General features: G+C 42.9%; 1 pseudogene across 1 annotated transcript in view; it reads right to left on the bottom strand.

Annotated features, from left to right (window-relative positions):
- The window catches only part of LOC308300586 (receptor-type tyrosine-protein phosphatase U-like), a 175,827-nt pseudogene that overhangs the window by 39,833 nt on the left and 114,452 nt on the right, over positions 1 to 21,542 (bottom strand). Inside the window, exons 6-8 of the transcript in view lie at positions 16,083 to 16,257; positions 6,241 to 6,534; positions 513 to 830 (exon numbers count right to left, since the gene is read on the bottom strand). The product of the transcript in view is annotated as a receptor-type tyrosine-protein phosphatase U-like (transcript). The remainder of the gene's footprint in view (positions 1 to 512; positions 831 to 6,240; positions 6,535 to 16,082; positions 16,258 to 21,542) is intronic.

Genomic DNA, 21,542 nt, shown 5'->3' with positions numbered 1-21,542 from the left:
ATATTCCATAATGTATTACAACAACATTACTTTTAGGCGAAGGATTTGTATAATTTCATAATGTATTACAACAACATTACTTTTAGGTGAAGGATTTGTATACATTTCATAATGTATTACAACAACATTACTTTTAGGTGAAGGATTTGTATATATTCCATAATGTATTACAACAACATTACTTTTAGGTGAAGGATTTGTATAATTTCATAATGTATTACAACAACATTACTTTTAGGTGAAGGATTTGTATATATTCCATAATGTATTACAACAACATTACTTTTAGGTGAAGGATTTGTATAATTTCATAATGTATTACAACAACATTACGTTTAGGTGAAGGATTTGAATATATTTCATAATGTATTACAACAACATTACGTTTAGGTGAAGGATTTGTATATATTTCATAATGTATTACAACAACATTACGTTTAGGTGAAGGATTTGTATACATTTCATAATGTATCACAACAACATTACGTTTAGGTTGTTGTCCAGTGACTTACTGTCCTGGTCCGTCTGGAAGGTGACCTCTCGGCCCTCCTTCTTGCCCTCGGGGTTGGCCAGGGCCAGGCGGACATGGACACCATGGTAGGGCGGCAGGTCGCGCAGCGTGAAGCGCGAGGCGTTGCGCTCCACCGCCAGGCACTCGCGCACGGTGGTGTTGTGTCCGCCGCCGCCTCCCGCCGTGGCGTAGCGGTAGCACAGGGACACAGAGTAGGTGTGGCAGCGCGTCAGGTTGAAGGCCAAGGTCTCCCACTGCAGGGACAGCTGACGGGACTGGATGTCAGTGGCCGTGAGGCCCCGCAGCGCACGCATGGGCTCTGGAGGGAGAGGAAGAAGAGATATTATACAACAGGTAGTCGAGCTCTCAATGGAAAACAGGCTCTCCAACAGTGCATATAATGAGCACTACTGCACTGTCTCATCAAATAAAGAAATCAGCTGCGATTGTCACTTAAGACAGCAAGCGCGCCTCTCTCCCCACACTATGCTAGGCGGCTAGGCTAGCGGTTTTCATGTGAAGTTCAGGAACATAGTCGCTAAATGAGGCATTAAAAAATTACAAATTCCTATCGAATATCTTAATTACAATGAAATGAAGTTGATGTTTTTTTTAATACATGAAAACTCAAACACACTTTTAATACTGTCATGTTGCTTTTCCATCCTCATCCCTTTCTCTCCTTTCCTTTCACTTTGTGTTTCCCTCTACTTTACATCCCACACATACATTAGTGCTTATAAATGGACGCTCACACACATTCATAAGCAGCTAAAACTTATCAGACACAAGCGTCTTATCTCTACCCTGGGCTCTTACCCTTCCCTGAGCTCTCAACCTCTTCAGTGAAATTCCATAACAGCAGCATGCAAGCCACAGTCCTCTGCACTTACCCACTTCTACCCTTGTAATTGTCTGTCTGCCATCTCATTCTGGGCAGAAACATGAGCAGGGCATCGATCTGTGCCCGCTGCAGACCAAAGCCATGGCAGACAAATGGACAGGCAGGTAATCAGTATACTGGTAGGCAAAGCAGGAAATGTTCTAACAACTGTTTAGTCTAAATGGTGCAATTGATATTCTGCAGAGTTCCAGGGCCGAACAGAGCCTGGCATTTAAGCACAGAGCTGATGAAAGCACCGCCACAGAGGGCACAAGTGTGCTCATTGTGGGATTTCTCAAACTGCCATTCAGCCAGTTTGCCCACTGGTCTATTAGTCTGTATGCCACGTGTGCCCCCTCTCTCTCCCTCTCTTTCCCTTGCCCCCCCCTTCTTCTTCTTCCATTTCTCTTATGGAAATAACACATTTTACACCTGTAAACCTGTGATGTTACAATACAGTTGATTCTGATTTAAATCTCTCAATAGAAGAGCAGTTATGTTCATTTATATTGTATTAACGTACGGTAACAGTTATAATGTACGGTACCATACAGATTGGTCACTATAATAACCTTTTAATTCACATACTGTAGTTACACATGTGCCTTTCTCAACATACGCACGCACGCACGCACACACGTGCGAACACATTAACAGATACAGAGGAGAATGAGGGAATTCCAGTTCAGGCAACAGGCCTTGCTATGATGAACAACATGCGGTCTGAGAACTGAAGCTCTTGTGTTGCTAATGTTCTTAATATCAGTGAAACTCCACCCCAGGAGAGGAGGGGTTCAGTGACCCAACAGCAGCAGCAGCAGCAGGTGGTCCCCAAACTGCATTAATGGACTTCCACCTGCTGCTGTTTCACTGATATTAAGAACACTCAGCTCTCCTCTCCTCTGTGTACTGGAGGAGCAGCAGCAGCAGCTCTACTCTCCTCTGTGTACTGGAGGAGCTTCAACAGCCATGGCTCATCAAGCACACCTGGACGGCCATCAGAGCCGGGCGGGCGGCGGCCATGTTCACATTTACGGACATTAGTTTTACAACTTCCACATGAGGACACGCCTCCTCCACTCCTAACGCCCATATATGGCACTGTTGGCATGGCGACAGAGGAGGAGGAGAAGCAGCAGAGAATATGAGCCTCCAGACCGTTCAGCATCATGGTCGCTCACAGCAGAGCATTGTTTCCTATAGGATGGTACTGTTTCCTATAGGATGGTACTGTTTCCTATAGGATGGTATTGTTTCCTATAGGATGGTACTGTTTCCTATAGGATGGTACTGTTTCCTATAGGATGGTATTGTTTCCTATAGGATGGTATTGTTTCCTATAGGATGGTACTGTTTCCTATAGGATGGTACTGTTTCCTATAGGATGGTATTGTTTCCTATAGGATGGTATTGTTTCCTATAGGATGGTACTGTTTCCTATAGGATGGTGGGGAAGCACGTTTCTCCAAAAAGCTTTACAATGTATTTCACATTCACACACAGACAGACTGGAGGAAATCCTACAAGGCAACAACATGCTCATCAGGAGCAGTTGGGGGTTCAGTGTCTTGCTCAAAGACACTTCAAATCACAGGAGGAGCCGGGGATCGAACTGGGAACCTTATGATTCCAAGACGGCTGCTCCACCTGGCCCGCAGTGGACAAAATCATTTATCTCCATGTCTCAGCCAATCACAAGCAGAGTCCTCCCCAGCCATCCAATAGAGAAAACAATATGCCTTCTGTAGAGGAAGCTTCGCTCGTCTTCACTAACAGTGAGAGAGTCCAAGAATCCCTTCTGTTCACCGTGATAATTCCTGCCTCGCCAAGATCTCCATGGCAACCTGAGAGACTTCTTCCTGGTGTTTTAAAGCTCATCAGAGTGGGTTCAGTGGGGGGGGGGGGGGGAGGGGGGGGGGGGGTACAGCAGATGGTCAGCGGGGCAGGTAGTGTGGGGGGGGGGGGGAGAGGGGGGGCAGGTAGGGTCACAGCTGGTGATCAGAGTCTCCTGGTGAGATGGAGAAGGTGAGACACAGCAGGGGGAGGGGGTATTATTTATACAATTTATGTTCCTCTCAGTCGATATACTGACTGACTGTGGAAGCAATTTATACATAGTGTTATATGTATGTATAGTTTAATTAGTCCTAGTGTGATTGTTCTGCACCGGTGTCACTAAAATAAATTCATGTGAAATTACACTAAAGCTTCGTACACACCGCCGGCGAATTGGCGAATAGCGAATTAGCGTATAATTCGCCTTTTGTTTAAAACCTTATAAAGTCAATGGAAGCATCCACACCAAACGCGAATTTTAAAAAAGCGAAAAGGCGTCTGTTTTTTATTCGCCCTTGTGTCGAATTTAGCGAACATTCGCTGGTGAACTCCTCTCTCTCTCTCTGTATTAAATCAAGCTCACTCTATCCTACTTAAAGAAAGAGAGAGAGCATGGTCGAGGGACCTTCTCTTTGCATTGCTTTTCCGTGTCTCTCGTCTGTGTGGCTGCTTGGGAAAAGTACTCGAATGTCTACTGGTAAAAGTATGGTTTGTATGTTTTATTGTTCATTTATATCTGCAAAAAGACTAATGTTTTAAAATAAATCGCTGTGTATAAATACAATAGGATCCGAAATGTAGTGGAGTAGAAGGAAAGTACTGGGAATTGGACTCAAGTACAAATACCTACAAGTACAGGCTACTCAAGTAAATGTACTTTTAATTACTTTACACCACCGCTGCTGCGAGCTGCCTGTCTGTGGGGGAACGGAGTGGAGGGGGAACGGTGAACGCGTGTTGTCTCTTTTGTGATGTGATGGGTTGTGTGCGCCGGCGAAGACTTCTATTCTTCTTTTTCTTTTTATTATTTAATAGGCTAACAACCACGACCAGGTCATCATCACTTGAGGATGTTGTTTCCATTGTTTTATTTGTTTCCCTGTCTCCGTTCTCCTCTCTCCTCTCTCTCCTTTCTTCTCCTTTCTCCTCCTGTGGCTACAGGCCGATATCACCCCCTCGTATTTAGGCGAATTAAGCGAATATTATACGCATATTCGCGTCGCTTTTTGGTGTGTATGGAAAAAGGCGAATCGCGAATTCTTCGCCTTTTTGGTTCGCTTATTCACGTCGCTTTCGCTAATTCGCCGGTCTGGACAGAGCATAACACTGTAAACTTTGAGAGTGTAAACATGGACAGCAGATGAGGCAATTAAAAGTTGTACAACTGTAAAGCTGCATAACTTTATCTTCAAGAGAAATCCCAATCCCAAGTTATAATCTAGCTAACCACCAGCCAGCTGTTATCTGTTAAATTAGCATCAAACCAAATCCTTCCTTCAGAGTTCACAAAGCACTGCATGCTGATAGTGAGAGTGTCTTTTTGAGCGGTGGTAGACCGCTCCATAGACTGGCTGTGTGTGTGTACAGGCTACAGAAGCCTGTACTCCTCAGCGTTTTGCCATCGCAATGTGTGTGTGTGTGTGTGTGTGTGTGTGTGTGTGTGTGTGTGTGTGTGTGTGTGTGTGTGTGTGTGTGTGTCTGTAGCCTGTAGCCTGTACTCCTCAGTGTTGCCATAGCAATGTGTGTGTGTGTGTGTGTCTGTAGCCTGTAGCCTGTATATCCTAGACTTATATCTTAGTCTGAAGACGTTATGCAAGCACGACCACCGCTCACTTCACATTGGGTGTGATTTTTCCTTTGAGAAGAAGACCTGATCAGTTCCAGTGTGTGATTCAATGTGTTTGTTCCTAGCAGATGCAGTGTCATAATGAAAGAATGAGCGTCTGGCTGTCAGGGAGGCATCCTGGAAAAACATTAAAACATCCTTTATGGGATGATTTATCAATGGAAAAACATTAAAACATCCTTTATGGGATGATTTATCCATGGAAAAACATTAAAACATCATTTATGGGATGATTTATCCATGGAAAAACATTAAAACATCCTTTATGGGATGATTTATCCATGGAAAAACATTAAAACATCATTTATGGGATGATTTATCCATGGAAAAACATTAAAACATCCTTTATGGGATGATTTATCCATGGAAAAACATTAAAACATCCTTCATGCGATGATTTATCCATGGAAAAACATTAAAACATCCTTTATGGGATGATTTATCATCCATGGAAAAACATTAAAACATCCTTTATGGGATGATTTATCCATGGAAAAACATTAAAACATCCTTTATGGGATGATTTATCCATGGAAAAACATTAAAACATCCTTTATGGGATGATTTATCATCCATGGAAAAACATTAAAACATCCTTTATGGGATGATTTATCCATGGAAAAACATTAAAACATCCTTTATGGGATGATTTATCCATGGAAAAACATTAAAACATCCTTTATGGGATGATTTATCATCATGGCAAAACATTAAAACATCCTTTATGGGATGATTTATCCATGGAAAAACATTAAAACATCCTTTATGGGATGATTTATCCATGGAAAAACATTAAAACATCCTTTATGGGATGATTTATCCAAGCAGAATGAAGCTGTCCCTCAGCTACGCTCTTAATATGTCAATAACAAACTGTCACCAGTGGTAAACTGTCACCATCTGTCAAAGTGAAAACTAAAATAAATCCTGTCATTGTTCACAAATTAACACGGCTGCAAAAGTGTCACATCACATACTTTACAAACGTGCACGTAAAACATGTGAAAGCATCTGATGAGGCACATTGTGCAGCCATCTTCATGTGTGAACAACGGTGTGATCTAACATGGTTGGCAGTAAAACGCTGTGTCCTCGATACATAATGACCGTAGCAGCGTTATTTCCCAGCTCAGGTGCTCAGCGCCTCGGGGTCGGCCACCTCACCTGCACACTTGGTCCGGCTAACGAGCGGTGGTCCGGGCGGTCCCGTGCCCCCCTCCCCGGGCCGGGTCAGCAGCACGCTGATGTGGTACTCCGTGTCCGGCTCCAGGTGCCAGAGCTTGTAGGTGACCATGTTGACGGCGTGCACCTCCGACCACGGGGACTGGCTGGCGCGGTACTCGATCTCCTTTCTGATGATGGGGCTGTCTCCCAGGATGGAGTTGGTGTTGAGCTGGATGATCAGGTAGGTGGAGCCGGCGCGCAGCAGCTGGGGTGGAGCTATGGGAGACGGAGGCACTGGGAAAGAGGAGACATCAGAGTCAAGCTTTTACTGCCAACCATGTTGATACACAATTTACAATTACAATTACAATTTAGGCATTTAGCAGATGCTTTTAATCCAAAGCGATTTACAATAAGAAGGTAATACATCTATATAATAAGCAAGATGATATGTTAGTACATCAACAACACTACAACAAATGAATAGGAATGTCAATCTAGAAAAACAATAACAAATGTAGACCACGCACCTAAGCAGTAAAAAAAAGAAATAAGAAAAAGAAAAAATGTTTCTAAAACCTAAAAATGCTATCTAGCTTCATGTATGGTCATTGAGTAGTACAGTAGTGCTATGGGTTTAGTTGGAGTCTGAAGAGGTGAGTCTTCAGTCCACAGCGGAAGCTAGGGAGTGAGTCTGTAGTTATAAGTTCAACAGGGAGTTTATTAACTGGTACAGAGCAAACTAGAAGAAGTGCTCTTCCGAGCACAGGTCTCCACCAGCCACGTGTCCTGGTGGTGGTATAATAGGCCAATGTAAAAAGGGTGGCATGTGTTCTTCACCAATCTTAGGCCTTTCATGGCGCCACCATGAGGCTGATTTGAACATTTTGTAGTGTAATTTCTTCCTTGGCCTTTTGCAAATGTGCATGCACAATTTCATTACAATTGCACGCTCTGTTTGATTTGAGGCATTTTGTTTGAAACGGATCAATCCTGCAAAGTTTGGAGGCCAATCTTAGCCAATTAGGATGGAATATTTAATACAGGACAGATCCTTCTTGATCATATGACTGTAGATATACTGTGTACTGATCTGTGTTCATTTTGGGTAAAATCTGAAGGAGTAATATCCAAAAATGTGTCTTACATAAGTCGGCCTCCAGGTGGCGCTATAAAAGGCTGATGTGAAAAATGCAAGGAAAGGCTTTTTCCTTGGCCTATAGGGAGTGCGCTTACAAAGTTTGAAACTGATCGGTGGAGTTATAGGTAAAACCACAAATTGGCCTGTTATAGCGCCACCATGAGGCTGATTTCAAAAATTTGAAGTAGCATTTCTTCCTCATCCTAGTGGGAACGTGTGTGCGCGATTTTATGTTAATTTCACTCTGCGTTTGTGATTTGAGGCATTTTGTCCAAAACGGACCAATCTTACAAACTTTGAAAGCCAATCTCAGCCAACCAGGATGGAATATGGACAATCAGAGAGATCCATGTCGATCACATGACTGTAGAGATACTGTCTACCGATTTGCGTGATTTTTGGACAAAATCTGTAGAAGCACTGGCCAAAAGGTAGTTTTGCACAAATTGGCCTCCTGGTGGCGCTAGAACAGGCCCATGTGAAAAATGTAGGGCAGAGGTTCTGAATTGGCATCCAGGGAGTGCGGTTACAAAGTTTGAAACTGATCGGTGGAGTTATAGGTTAAACCACGAATCGGCCTGTTATAGCGCCACCATGAGGCTGATTTCAAAAATTTGAAGTGGCATTTCTTCTTCAGCCTAGTGGGAACCTGTGTGCGCGATTTCATGTTAATTGCACTCTGCATTGGTGATTTAAGACATTTTGTCCAAAAAGGACCAATCTTACAAACTTTGAAAGCCAATATCAGCCAATCAGGATGGAATATGGACAATCAGACAGATCCGTGTCGATCACATGACTGTAGAGATGCTGTCTACCGATTTGCGTGATTTTTGGACAAAATCTGTAGGAGTAGTGTACAGAAATGGGTTTTGCAAAGATCGACCTCATGGTGGCGCTAGAACAGGGCCATTTGAAAAATGTGGGGCAGAGGTTCTGAATTGGCATCCAGGGAGTGTGTGTGCTCATTTTGGCTGCGTCCGGGCCAACGGTGCCGGAGATTAGCACGCACGGACGCACGGACAGGGGCGTGACGCACGCACGGACGCACGGACAGGGGCCAAAACATACTCTCCCCCTGCCTTCGGCTGGTGGAGACAAAAACACATACGGATCAACAGAACTCATGGCACTGCTGTACTGTACACGATCTACAGCGATTAATGTAACAAATTAATATGATATGAATGTAACTAATTAACACATTGGCCGCCATTTTAACATTGACTGTATGGCTCTCCTGCCATTTTGTTTAATAAAAAAATTGATATATTTTTTTTATATTGACATTTTTCCTAAATTCTGTATTTTTTCGACAATGTCATACAGAACCTCAAATGAAACAGGACAAACTCTAGTCTCACCGAAAAATAAAATAAATAAATAAAAAGCTTTTTTTTCTATAGTTGCAGCCATCTCAAAATAGCCATTTTTGACCAAAATCCAGCTATAATTGAAAGGGTTAGGAGATATTGACCTTTTTGTGATTGATGGCTTTTCGAGCGAATAACTCAGTTGATATTTGTATTTATGGCGTCAGGCACTTATCAGATAAGTGTACTAATGTAATTATGTAATAGGAATTATTTTTAGAATTTTCTGTTTAGAAAAATGCAGAGAAAAATATTTTTATATGCTATGTCTGACCAAAAACAGCAAGTTCACATTGATATACTATTACTGCTACAGTATTCTACAAGTCTGCTACAAGTCACTTGGGGGCGCTGTCTCTCTGTTTCTGTGTGTAAATGCTAGTTGCGCTCTGTAGGCCTACAGGTGCACACACACACACATTGACATCAAAGGGGGCATGAGTCTTTACAACCAGTAAAACTCCCTAATCGGGAGATAAGCGACCGTTGGTCGCTTATCTCCACAAATATCACAACCTCCACCTCTCACGTCATACGGGTAGCCATAGTTACACCTGGAATGTTGAATCTCCATATATGGAGATAACCTACGCATCACACAAAGTCTGACCTCACCAGCCCATACTTGGGCATGGACGACTTATATCTCCATATACGGAGATGGCCATATATGGAGATACGATGACATCACAGAGTCCACAGCTGATGATGTGGCGTGATGTCATACAATACACAAACAAGCCCTATATAAAGGGGCAATTCTCACCAGGGAAGAGAGCATTGCCTGGAATGTTGAATCTCCATATATTGAGATAACCTACGCATCACACAAAGTCTGACCTCACCAGCCCATACTTGGGCATGGACGACTTATATCTCCATATACGGAGATGGCCATATATGGAGATACGATGACATCACAGAGTCCACAGCTGATGATGTGGCGTGATGTCATACAATAAACAAACAAGCCCTATATACTGATGCGATACGATGACATCACAGAGTCCACAGCTGATGATGTGGCGTGATGTCATACAATAAACAAACAAGCCCTATATACTGATGCGGAGATATGAGCAGGGCAAAGGTGTGACGTGTGACGTGTGACCGACCGACGGACGGCCGGTGGAGGTTTTCATAGTAAACTGCTCCCTGACGGTCGCAATAACACTTCTAGAATACACCTCTAGAATGGATTGCTATGACATTTGTTCAACAAGGTGATCAGCAATCTCTCAACACGTCGCTCTGCGACACTTTGAGAGCTTGTAGAGCTTGTAGATCTGCTATTTTCACATTCTAGCACATGTTAGAAAATGTCTCCCCCTGCCCCTAAAAAATCCTCTGCACTGCCCTGGCTAGAGCAGGGCAGACGCAGTTTGCTAACGAGGCGAGGCTGTAGTTGATCGATCGCTTGTTGGCTGTAGTTGATGCTTGTTTTGGTGGAGCGTGGGCCAGGGACCCCCACGCCCACCTGGTTCCCTAAGTGTTGGCTGGAGACCAGGGGACCCCCTTTGTGAGACCCCATCGACAGGGACCACTTGTCCCTGCAACTGGATCATGTGAACTTTATGTAACAAATGATCGGCTTATTGATTGATTTTACAATGTTATGTAACTCCGCACTGCTCTGGGAGGTCGGCGAAGCGTTGGACCCGCGGACCCCTTATTGGTTCCGTTAGAAAGGCGACCAGGGACCCCCACCTTTGCAAAGGCGATCATGGCTTGTTTGTGGACTAAATACCATTACAAAACTAATATTATAGCCTGGATATATGGATTATAACCCAGGGTGTGGATTCAAATCAACCATCATCATTATCAGGTACGTTTTAGAAGCATTTATATGGCGAATTGGCGATAATTGTGTGTTTTGTGTCTTGAGAGAGAGAGAGAGAGAGAGAGGCAGATCTCACTGATAGCACTGTTTTTTTATGGGACTGAACACCATCAGGGGGTCCAACAGGGACCACTGAAACAGAGATATAGTGGTCCTGGAGGGAAGCACACACACACACACACACACACACACACACACACACACACACACACACACACACACACACACACACACACACACACACACACACACACACACACACAGCTGTTCTCACACTTTTTTTTCTTCTCTTTTTTTTTCCGGCAGCCAGCCTTTTGAGCTCAAATGCGTCTTTTGCCAGTTCACTGTGGGTTATGGGGAGATTTATACATTTGTATTGCAATTTATACATTATTACAGTATTTTTTTCAAACACACTTACTTTGATGTGTGATATTTTAGGTTCCCTTTAAGATAAAAGGCTCAGACTTTGTGACGGGCTGTGGAAGAATGTAATTAAACATTACATTATATAAAAGCAAATTCTCGGGACTATCGGGCCTGGCGGGGAACGACATTGGGATTTTCTCGGGACTATCGGGGGAGGCGGGGAATGAGTTAATATGATGTTAATGCAACTAATTAATATGATATGAATGTAACTAATTAATATGATGTTAATGTAACTAATTAATATGATATTAATGCAACTAATTAATATGATGTTAATGTAAGTAATTACTATGATATTAATGTAACTAATTAATATGATGTTAATGTAAGTAATTAATATGATATTAATGTAACTAATTAATATGATATTAATGTAAGTAATTAATATGATATTAATGTAACTAATTAATATGATATTAATGTAACTAATTAATATGATATTAATGTAAGTAATTAATATGATATTAATGTAACTAATTAATATGATATTAATGTAACTAATTAATATGATATTAATGCAACTAATTAATATGATGTTAATGTAAGTAATTAATATGATGTTAATGTAACTAATTAATATGATATTAATGTAACTAATTAATATGATGTTAATGTAACTAATTACTATGATATTAATGTAACTAATTACTATGATATTAATGTAACTAATTAATATGATGTTAATGTAACTAATTAATATGATATTAATGTAACTAATTACTATGATATTAATGTAACTAATTAATATGATGTTAATGTAACTAATTACTATGATATTAATGTAACTAATTACTATGATATTAATGTAACTAATTAATATGATGTTAATGTAACTAATTAATATGATATTAATGTAAGTAATTAATATGATGTTAATGTAAGTAATTACTATGATATTAATGTAAGTAATCAGCTCTGAGGGAACACAGTTCCTGCCATCATAAAAGCCCTGGAGACCATGTGTGTTCCTGTGACTGCAGAAAGCCAGCAGGTCAACAGTTCACACAACTGACTGCTCATCCTATTAAAAAGCCATTAACAGCAGCACAAACATCTCACAAAAGGAACAAGTGTAGGGAAAACACAGCCAGGCATATGGCGCTAGTACGGGAAGTTTACCAACAACAGCGTTGGTTTAACCCGATCCATATGCATCGCATGCACACATCTGACGCTCCAAACAGCTTCCAACAAGAAGCCACTGTGATGAAAGAAGGGCCCTGTGTTGCTGAGAGGATTCATTTCAGAGCCCACCAGCAGAATGTCAGTTAGCAGGAGACTGGAGCCACTGAACAATGACACAGACAGGAGACTGGAGCCACTGAACAATGACACAGACAGGAGACTGGAGCCACTGAACAATGACACAGACAGGAGACTGGAGCCACTGAACAATGACACAGACAGGAGACTGGAGCCACTGAACAATGACACAGACACAGACAGGAGACTGGAGCCACTGAACAATGACACAGACAGGAGACTGGAGCCACTGAACAATGACACAGACAGGAGACTGGAGCCACTGAACAATGACACAGACAGGAGACTGGAGCCACTGAACAATGACCAGTGTTGGGCAATATTACTTAGGAGAGTAATCGTTACATATTACTTATTACTCCTTGGAAAAAGTCATAATATTATATTACTTATTACTTGGAATCAAGAGTAATATATAATATATTAAGTTATATTACTTTTTTCTTTTTTTTACCCCGCAAAAGAAAAGAGATGTAGGGTACAATGACACAATCTGTTTAGCCAGCTCCTTTTAGAACAGAATCCAATTTATTGGAAAAATAAGTCTCCAATCAGCCAAACAAGCTTTATTTGACAGCTGTGATCAGTGCATTTACCAGACATTTAAAACTGTCAGTAATTTTGACCCTAGGCTCTGTATGTTCTTTAACTCAGAATAAAGGATATAGGCCTAATCAGAAAGCAGCCTACTTTATTAGGAGTATCTGTAAGTTGAAAAACAATCCAGCACCACGGAGATGAAGAGAAACTACTTCTCCCTGTGTGTCGTTGTGTGTAAATGAGAAGAGGAGGGGCTCACTAACCGTCTCTCTCTCTCTCTCTCTCTCTCTCTCTCTCTCTCTCTTCAGTCTCTCTCTCTCTCTCTCTCTCTCTCTCTCTTCAGTGTGTGTGTGTGTGTGTGTGTGTGTGTGTGTGTGTGTGTGTGTGTGTGTGTGTGTGTGTGTGTGTGTGTGTGTGTGTGTGTGTGTTGCGACGCAATCTACAACTCGCTGCGCAACTCTGTGTCAAGTTGACCTAGGCTCTCAGAGAACATCAAAAGAAGTTAACGACCGTCAATTAAGCAGCTGCATGCGCTGCTCTGAGTGCTCTCCTCTCCTGCCAGCGAGGCACGAGTAATATAGTAACGAGGCGTTTTTTTGGGCGGAGTAAAGCGTTATATATTACCGTTTTTGACAGAGTAATACCTTACACTACTCGTTACTGGATAAAGTAATAATATTACAGTAATATATTATTAGTAATTCGTTACTGCCCAACACTGACAATGACACAGACAGGAGACTGGAGCCACTGAACAATGACACAGACATGAGACTGGAGCCACTGAACAATGACACAGACAGGAGACTGGAGCCACTGAACAATGACACAGACAGGAGACTGGAGCCACTGAACAATGACACAGACAGGAGACTGGAGCCACTGAACAATGACACAGACAGGAGACTGGAGCCACTGAACAATGACACAGACAGGAGACTGGAGCCACTGAACAATGACACAGACAGGAGACTGGAGCCACTGAACAATGACACAGACAGGAGACTGGAGCCACTGAACAATGACACAGACAGGAGACGCAGGACAAAAGCAGGACAAAGAGCCAGAAGAAGATCAGAGTTGATCTGTGGCCGTGACCAATCCCTCATTCCTGCTCTGAAGGCCTTACACATTACCAGCACCTCATCATCATCTTTCACTCTTTCAACAAATATGCCTGCTGAATATTTGTGTTTGTCTTTATCAAGTCATCAGAGCTGATTTAATGACCAATTATCGATGTATTGCATGGTATTCTCTTACTATAGCCTACTTCTGTAGAGGTTTGGTGAATATAACTAATGAATTATGTCTAGCCTCTCAGATTTATATTTCACGAGGTACGGCAATAAGTCATAATCATAATTATTAAATAAAAAGCCTTCAAAATGCGCTTATAAAAGCCAGCAAAATAACTTATGAGAAGAAAAAGTGCAATTCATGCACTACACTACACTGAGACTTGAGTGTGACTGAAGAGCAACCGTATTCAAAATGAGTGGATCCAGCTAATTAAAAGGATGATTAGCCTTTCATTAGTGGTGCATTAGGGGAGATTTATGAAAGTCTTGTTAAGGATTCTGCTGTGCATTCTATAAAACGCATAACAGAGCAGCAGATGTATGAGCAGAGACTCATCTTTATAGAAAACACCTCTGAAGTTTGTTAAAGCAGATCCTGCACCACAAATAATGAATATATTTCATGCAACCAAAGTGAGCAAAACAAGGAGCAAATAAACAGCATAATACTGTCTGTGTTCACTGAGAAGAGTGGCCAGGCTCTCTGTACGTCTGAGCTCCTTATGAGGGACTTCATGGCCTTCTATCAATGCATTTACTGTCTGCTGCTGTACTGAGGCTTTAGCAACATCCTGGCAGAAGACTGCTCTGTCACACACCAAGCACTCTGTGTCACTAGACTACCTGATCCATGCTGACACATCTATCCATGGATTAAGCTGCTGTCTCAGCTCTCTCTCTGTCTCTCTGAGAATGGGATTCTTCATCTCCATTTGTCTTCCTCATCCTCAGAGCTCCTCTATACATTCCTGTGTGTGTCACGGCAGGGCTGTCCCAGCACCGTCACTCCACAGGGTTGGAGTGAGTGGAGCAGTTGGACCAGACTGGTCATGGTGGAAAGAAGGAGGAGAGCCAGTCAACGTCTAACAACAAGACAGCAGCCAGAATGAAGGAGGAGAGCCAGTCAACGTCTAACAACAAGACAGCAGCCAGAGAGACAAAGACGTCTAACAACAGGACAGCAGCCAGAGAGACAAAGTCCAGTTCAGCAGAACAACGACTGCTTGGAGCTGTTGGCAGCCACCTGCCACTCATACAGTAGTCGGGGGCCTTAGGGTTTTTTCGTGCTAATCAGCCTAAAAGCGCCACATTTTGCACAGATGTAGCCCAGGGCATGCTCTACTGATTTAGCTAGGGCGCCCGAGTCGGTGACCTTTGGGGTTCGCCAAAGCGGCCATCGACTTTCTATACAGGAGTAAAATACCCAGAAATAATTCTGCTTTAAGTAGGATGTGAGGGGTCTAGCTAGTGGTTTGTCATGATTCTGAATCCATTGCAAGCATTTGTTTTGCTCACAAAACATTCCTTGGGCTACAACGGGCCCCACAACACGATCGTTTAGTGATGAGTCATCACTTTTCACAATTTTGTGGGTGTTTTGTGGGGCCATTTGTAGCCCAAGAAATGTTTTTCTGTGCAAAACAAATGCTTGCAATGGATTCAGAATCATGACAAACCCCTAGTTAGACCCCTCACATGCTACTTAAGAACTCCTGTAGTAAAGTGTATAATAGTGATTCTGTACAACAGCGTGAAGCTCACTGAAGAACATGCTCTGAACCATGGTCTACATTTCACACCAAACTGTTGGGAACGTGTTTGTCTTGACGCCTTTCATTCAGAATTCAAAAATGTAATTCTGCTCCACCAAGACTAAGGGGAACAGAAAAGCTGTTATCAAACAGAATCTCATTTGTTGCTGTCAGAGAAAAGGACAGGAGATTGACATGATGGAAAACAGACAAAATGATAAATGGAAAGACAGAGAGAGGAAGCAGCGACACAGGAGGAAGAGGAGGATAAGAGAATGAGAGAGAGAGAGAGAGAGAGAGAGACATAGAGAGAGAGAGAGAGAGAGAGAGAGAGAGAGAGAGAGAGAGAGACACACAGAGAGAGAGACATAGAGAGAGAGAAGGAATGAGAAAATTGTTTTTTATTAGTTTTCTAACCTTTGACGATGAGCTCAGCAAAGTTGGAGACCCCGGAGCCCCTGGAGGACTGGGTGACACAGCGGTAGAGGTCCTGATCCGCCCGCTGCACGCCGTCCAGCTGGAAGGACGCCACAAAGCGCCGGTGACTCAGGTGTTTGACCTGAGCTGTGGACGCTACGTCCCCACTGTGACGCTGGAGAGACAGGACAAGACACACACACTGTGGTACCAATCTATTTCTCAGGTGTTTGACCTGAGCTGTGGACGCTACGTCCCCACTGTGACGCTGGAGAGACAGGACAAGACACACACACTGTGGTACCAATCTATTTCTCAGGTGTTTGACCTGAGCTGTGGACGCTACGTCCCCACTGTGACGCTGGAGAGACAGGACAAGACAAGACAAGACAAGACACACACACTGTGGTACCAATCTATTTCTCAGGTGTTTGACCTGAGCTGTGGACGCTACGTCCCCACTGTGACGCTGGAGAGACAGGACAAGACAAGACAAGACACACACACTGTGCTACCAATCTATTTCCCAGAGCAGAGCAAAGTCAACTCGCTAACAATGTCACAACATAATGCATTTAAATCATCACTATGTGCACCGCTTCTTATTTGAGTTGACTGATTAAAAAGGATGACTGTCCAAGCGTGTTCCATTTAATTAGAAAAGCAGGACCATCACTCCCCATTTAATCATCCTAGATTACAATCAGCCATACTTTAATACAAACAAATGAAATGTGGTTAGGGTTGTAGTGATTATGAGGGGGGAGACATGACATGAGTGGCATTGCTTATTGTGGTCGAGTGACTTTGTCCGTTCCCGACTATGTCCCTGACTATGTCCCCATGAGCTGCAATACCACTGGTGACCAGTGGTAGGCCTGTACACATGCTCCAAAATTCCCTCTGATATTCGGCCAAAGAAACCCAGCAGTGTGCAAAGACCTTTACAGTTTAGTCAGTTTAATGTGTAGCCCAGAAGACACACAGACAGACCAGGGTTTGGTGCTTTTGGTACAGAGCAAGAAAAGGAAATGAAACAGAGAAAATGTCTGACTCCTCAGTGCAGGGTATATCTCCAAGAGAAAGTGGGAGACTCAAGGCAATGCAGTATGGATTCCTAGTGCTGTTGAAAAGCTTGGAGGCATTTCAAGCAGAAGCATCCTTCATTTCTCACATTGTTTTACACCATTACAAGCAGAAGCATCCTTCATTTCTCACATTGTTTTACACCATTACAAGCAGAAGCATCCTTCATTTCTCACATTGTTTTACACCATTACAAGCAGAAGCATCCTTCATTTATCACATTGTTTTACACCATTACAAGAAGAAGCATCCTTCATTTCTCACATTGTTTTACACCATTACAAGCAGAAGCATCCTTCATTTCTCACGTTGTTTTACACCATTACAAGCAGAAGCATCCTTCATTTCTCACGTTGTTTTACACTATTACAAGCAGAAGCATCCTTCATTTCTCACATTGTTTTACACCATTACAAGCAGAAGCATCCTTCATTTCTCACGTTGTTTTACACCACCAGTAAGACTCCCTAATCGGGAGATAAGCGACCGTAGGTCACATGTATACACAAAGAGGGCTGTAACTGCCATTGGTTCCTAGTTGTGTGGGCAATGTGTAGACATACTGTGTACCGATGTGCGTGATTTTAGGGCAAAATCTGTAGGAGCAGTGTCCAAAAATGTGTTTTGCAAGAATCGGCCTCATGGTGGCGCTAGAAGAGGGCCATGTGAGAAATGAGGGGTGGGGTCTCCGCGTTGCCTTGGCGGACGAATAGGTACCGGCCCCGGCTCTCCCGGACGCTCCTAGCCCGAGTTACGGCATTTTATGTGAGCTGCAGTGGAGGGGGTCCTCCAATGGGGGCGCCACCACTGGGGCGCCACCACTTTGGCATCCGTTCTGGAGCACCAGGAGTCGGTGGTCCCCGAGAATTCCCCGTGAGCAGCCCCGTTGGGGTGGTCATTTGGTCATTTTTGCACATTTGGTCATTTTTTACATCTGGGGGTCCCCCAGGGACCTGGGGGTCCCTGGAGCTCGGGGGGTCCTTGGAGGTTGTAGTTTGGCAGGCAAGGAGTGTGTGTGCAAAATTTGGCATGGATCGGGGCAACGGTTGCGGAGATATGAGCAGGGCAATAGTGTGACGTGTGAGGTGTGACAGACAGACGGACAGACTGACTGACTGACTGACTGACTGACTGACTGACTGACTGACTGACTGACGGATTCACTCACAGTTTGTGCAGGTTTTGATAGTAAGTGCGACCTACGGTCGCAATTACAAGCAGAAGCATCCTTCATTTCTCACGTTGTTTTACACCATTACAAGCAGAAGCATCCTTCATTTCTCACATTGTTTTACACCATTACAAGCAGAAGCATCCATCATTTCTCACATTGTTTTACACCATTACAAGCAGAAGCATCCTTCATTTCTCACATTGTTTTACACCATTACAAGCAGAAGCATCCTTCATTTCTCACATTGTTTTACACCATTACAAGCAGAAGCATCCTTCATTTCTCACATTGTTTTACACCATTACAAGCAGAAGCATCCTTCATTTCTCACATTGTTTTACACCATTACAAGCAGAAGCATCCTTCATTTCTCACATTGTTTTACACCATTACAAGCAGAAGCATCCTTCATTTCTCACATTGTTTTACACCATTACAAGCAGAAGCATCCTTCATTTCTCACATTGTTTTACACCATTACAAACAGAAGCATCCTTCATTTCTCACATTGTTTTACACCATTACAAGCAGAAGCATCCTTCATTTCTCACATTGTTTTACACCATTACAAGCAGAAGCATCCTTCATTTCTCACATTGTTTTACACCATTACAAGCAGAAGCATCCTTCATTTCTCACATTGTTTTACACCATTACAAGCAGAAGCATCCTTCATTTCTCACATTGTTTTACACCATTACAAGCAGAAGCATCCTTCATTTCTCACATTGTTTTACACCATTACAAGCAGAAGCATCCTTCATTTCTCACATTGTTTTACACCATTACAAGCAGAAGCATCCTTCATTTCTCACGTTGTTTTACACCATTACAAGCAGAAGCATCCTTCATTTCTCACATTGTTTTACACCATTACAAGCAGAAGCATCCTTCATTTCTCACATTGTTTTACACCATTACAAGCAGAAGCATCCTTCATTCTCACATTGTTTTACACCATTACAAGCAGAAGCATCCTTCATTTCTCACATTGTTTTACACCATTACAAGCAGAAGCATCCTTCATTTCTCACATTGTTTTACACCATTACAAGCAGAAGCATCCTTCACGTCTACAGTCTCAACAGGTCATTATTTTTGTCCATGAAATGAACTGGTAATGGATTCCTTTCTCTGGTGGTCTCTGTGTCTTATGCTAGCCTATCTCTGTTGATCTTTATTTTGTTTACATTTTAGTTTTTTTCATTTCTTTTTGGGGGGGTGTCTTATAAAGCCCAGACCACATGAACCTCAGCTCCAGCCCTCGTAAACAAACTTTTCACAGACACTGATTAGGGTGAAGCAGACGATCACACGGCTGCACAAAAACACACCAACCCTCAATCATCTCCAGGGCTCGGCCTCCGAGGCGTCTCACACAGACTGTCTCCGTTTCTACCAGTTTCCAATCGCTAAAGAAACCGGAGGAGGCAGAAATCAAGGGTAAATGAAATAAGCATGGAGAGCATGAGGTGTTACGCTAACAATCTGGCTCCAGATAATTGGCGAGGAAACGACAAAACGATCTGTTAGCTTGGCAGGAGCCCATGTGCCCAGATTGGACTGCAGCTGGCACTGCGGACACCAACACAAGAAAGATCACAACGAACAACGTAGCCGAGGCAGCTTGATGGGCGAGAGCGGCCCTGACAGTCTCTTAAATGTGGGACACAGGCGGAGGACAGAGAGCAACATGGAGAGAGATGGGAGACAAGGCACGGCGCAGGCAGACCTTGTTGTATAAGACACCTGCATGGCTATGACAGCTAATTACCAGAGGCATCTGTCCTCATCACTGTGCCGTGACCCAAACCAACGCTTTCACATCAACCTCCCTCTGACGCCAACATTCCTGAGCCTTTCAAGGAGGCCGTGATGAGGTACACCATCCATTATGTGAATCACACATCATCCTGGTTTCAAACAATACAGTAAAGCGTCCCCAGGGCCTACAGTGTAATGATCACATACTGTAGGTGGTCAGAGTCCATGTGAGTCTGGAACCTGCTGATACTCTAGTTGCAGCACCAGAACCAAAGCTGAAAATAAGACCCTGAACTTCAATCTTTCATCTGGGCTGTGAGAAAATAAACTATGTCAGACCACAGAGCACTGTTTCCACCAGGGAGAGAGACAGCGTAGAGACACCTTCCTGAGGACCACAGAGCACTGTTTCCACCAGGGAGAGAGACAGCGTAGAGACACCTTCCTGAGGACCACAGAGCACTGTTTCCACCAGGGAGAGAGACAGCGTAGAGACACCTTCCTGAGGCATAATTTTATTTATCATTCCACACGAAAACATTGGTATCTAAAACAGGAGCTCAATTTGAATAGAAGCCAGAGCAGGTGAAGAGAGAGAGAGAGAGAGAGAGAGAGAGAGAGAGAGAGAGAGAGAGACAGAGAGAGAGAGAGAGAAGAGAGAGAGAGAGAGAGAGAGAGAGAGAGAGAGAGAGAGAGAGAGAGAGAGAGAGAGAGAGAAGAGCTCTATGATCTAATAATCAATCCAGCGTTTCAAAGACACTGGGGCTGAAGAAGCTCTCAGGCCTCCTCTGTGGCCTTCAGTGCTTCTAGCTTTAAAACACTGTCTGGAATGTTTTATTTAAACACTGGCACCTTCTGGGACGCCTGCTTGTGTTGTAAACACACTCCATTTCATCAAGTGGTTTTGTACAGAAAGAAATGCTCTCAATGTTGGCTAAATATGCCTTTACTTCCAGTTCATTATTCAATGCACGTAAAACCCAAAACCCATTTGGCAGAAGTGTTATTTTCTTAACCGCTATTTTAAATAATCCTCTGAAAAATACCATAATCTGCTTTAAAAGGGTCTGTATTCATTTTGTGTTGAACTGAAGTGTAAACAGCTCAATATTCTCCTAACAATGATTGCTATGAAGAGTTTGTTCAATAACAGCGACTCCACATTTCTACAGCTCCTTAGTGAACAGAACTCATACAGAATAGCAGATAAACAAGTGAAATTGAAAGATGAAACAAATAAATGAGCAGACGAACTGGAACACAAGATAATTGATCTCTGTGGGGTTCTGTCTCCTCATTGGACTATCACAATATTGTGCTGTAATCTTTTTTGTTAATTTCTGACCAAAAAAATATGAATTACAGCATCTGTAATTGCATGTAATTGATTTTTTTTTCTTAATTTGTTAGTTTTTGTTTTACAGGAGATCATGTCA

This window comes from Nannobrachium achirus (assembly GCF_963921795.1).
Source record: "Nannobrachium achirus genome assembly, chromosome: 2".
NCBI lineage: Eukaryota > Metazoa > Chordata > Actinopteri > Myctophiformes > Myctophidae > Nannobrachium > Nannobrachium achirus.
Note: the sequence above shows the minus strand (reverse complement) of the source record. Positions and strands in the feature narration are given on the sequence as shown.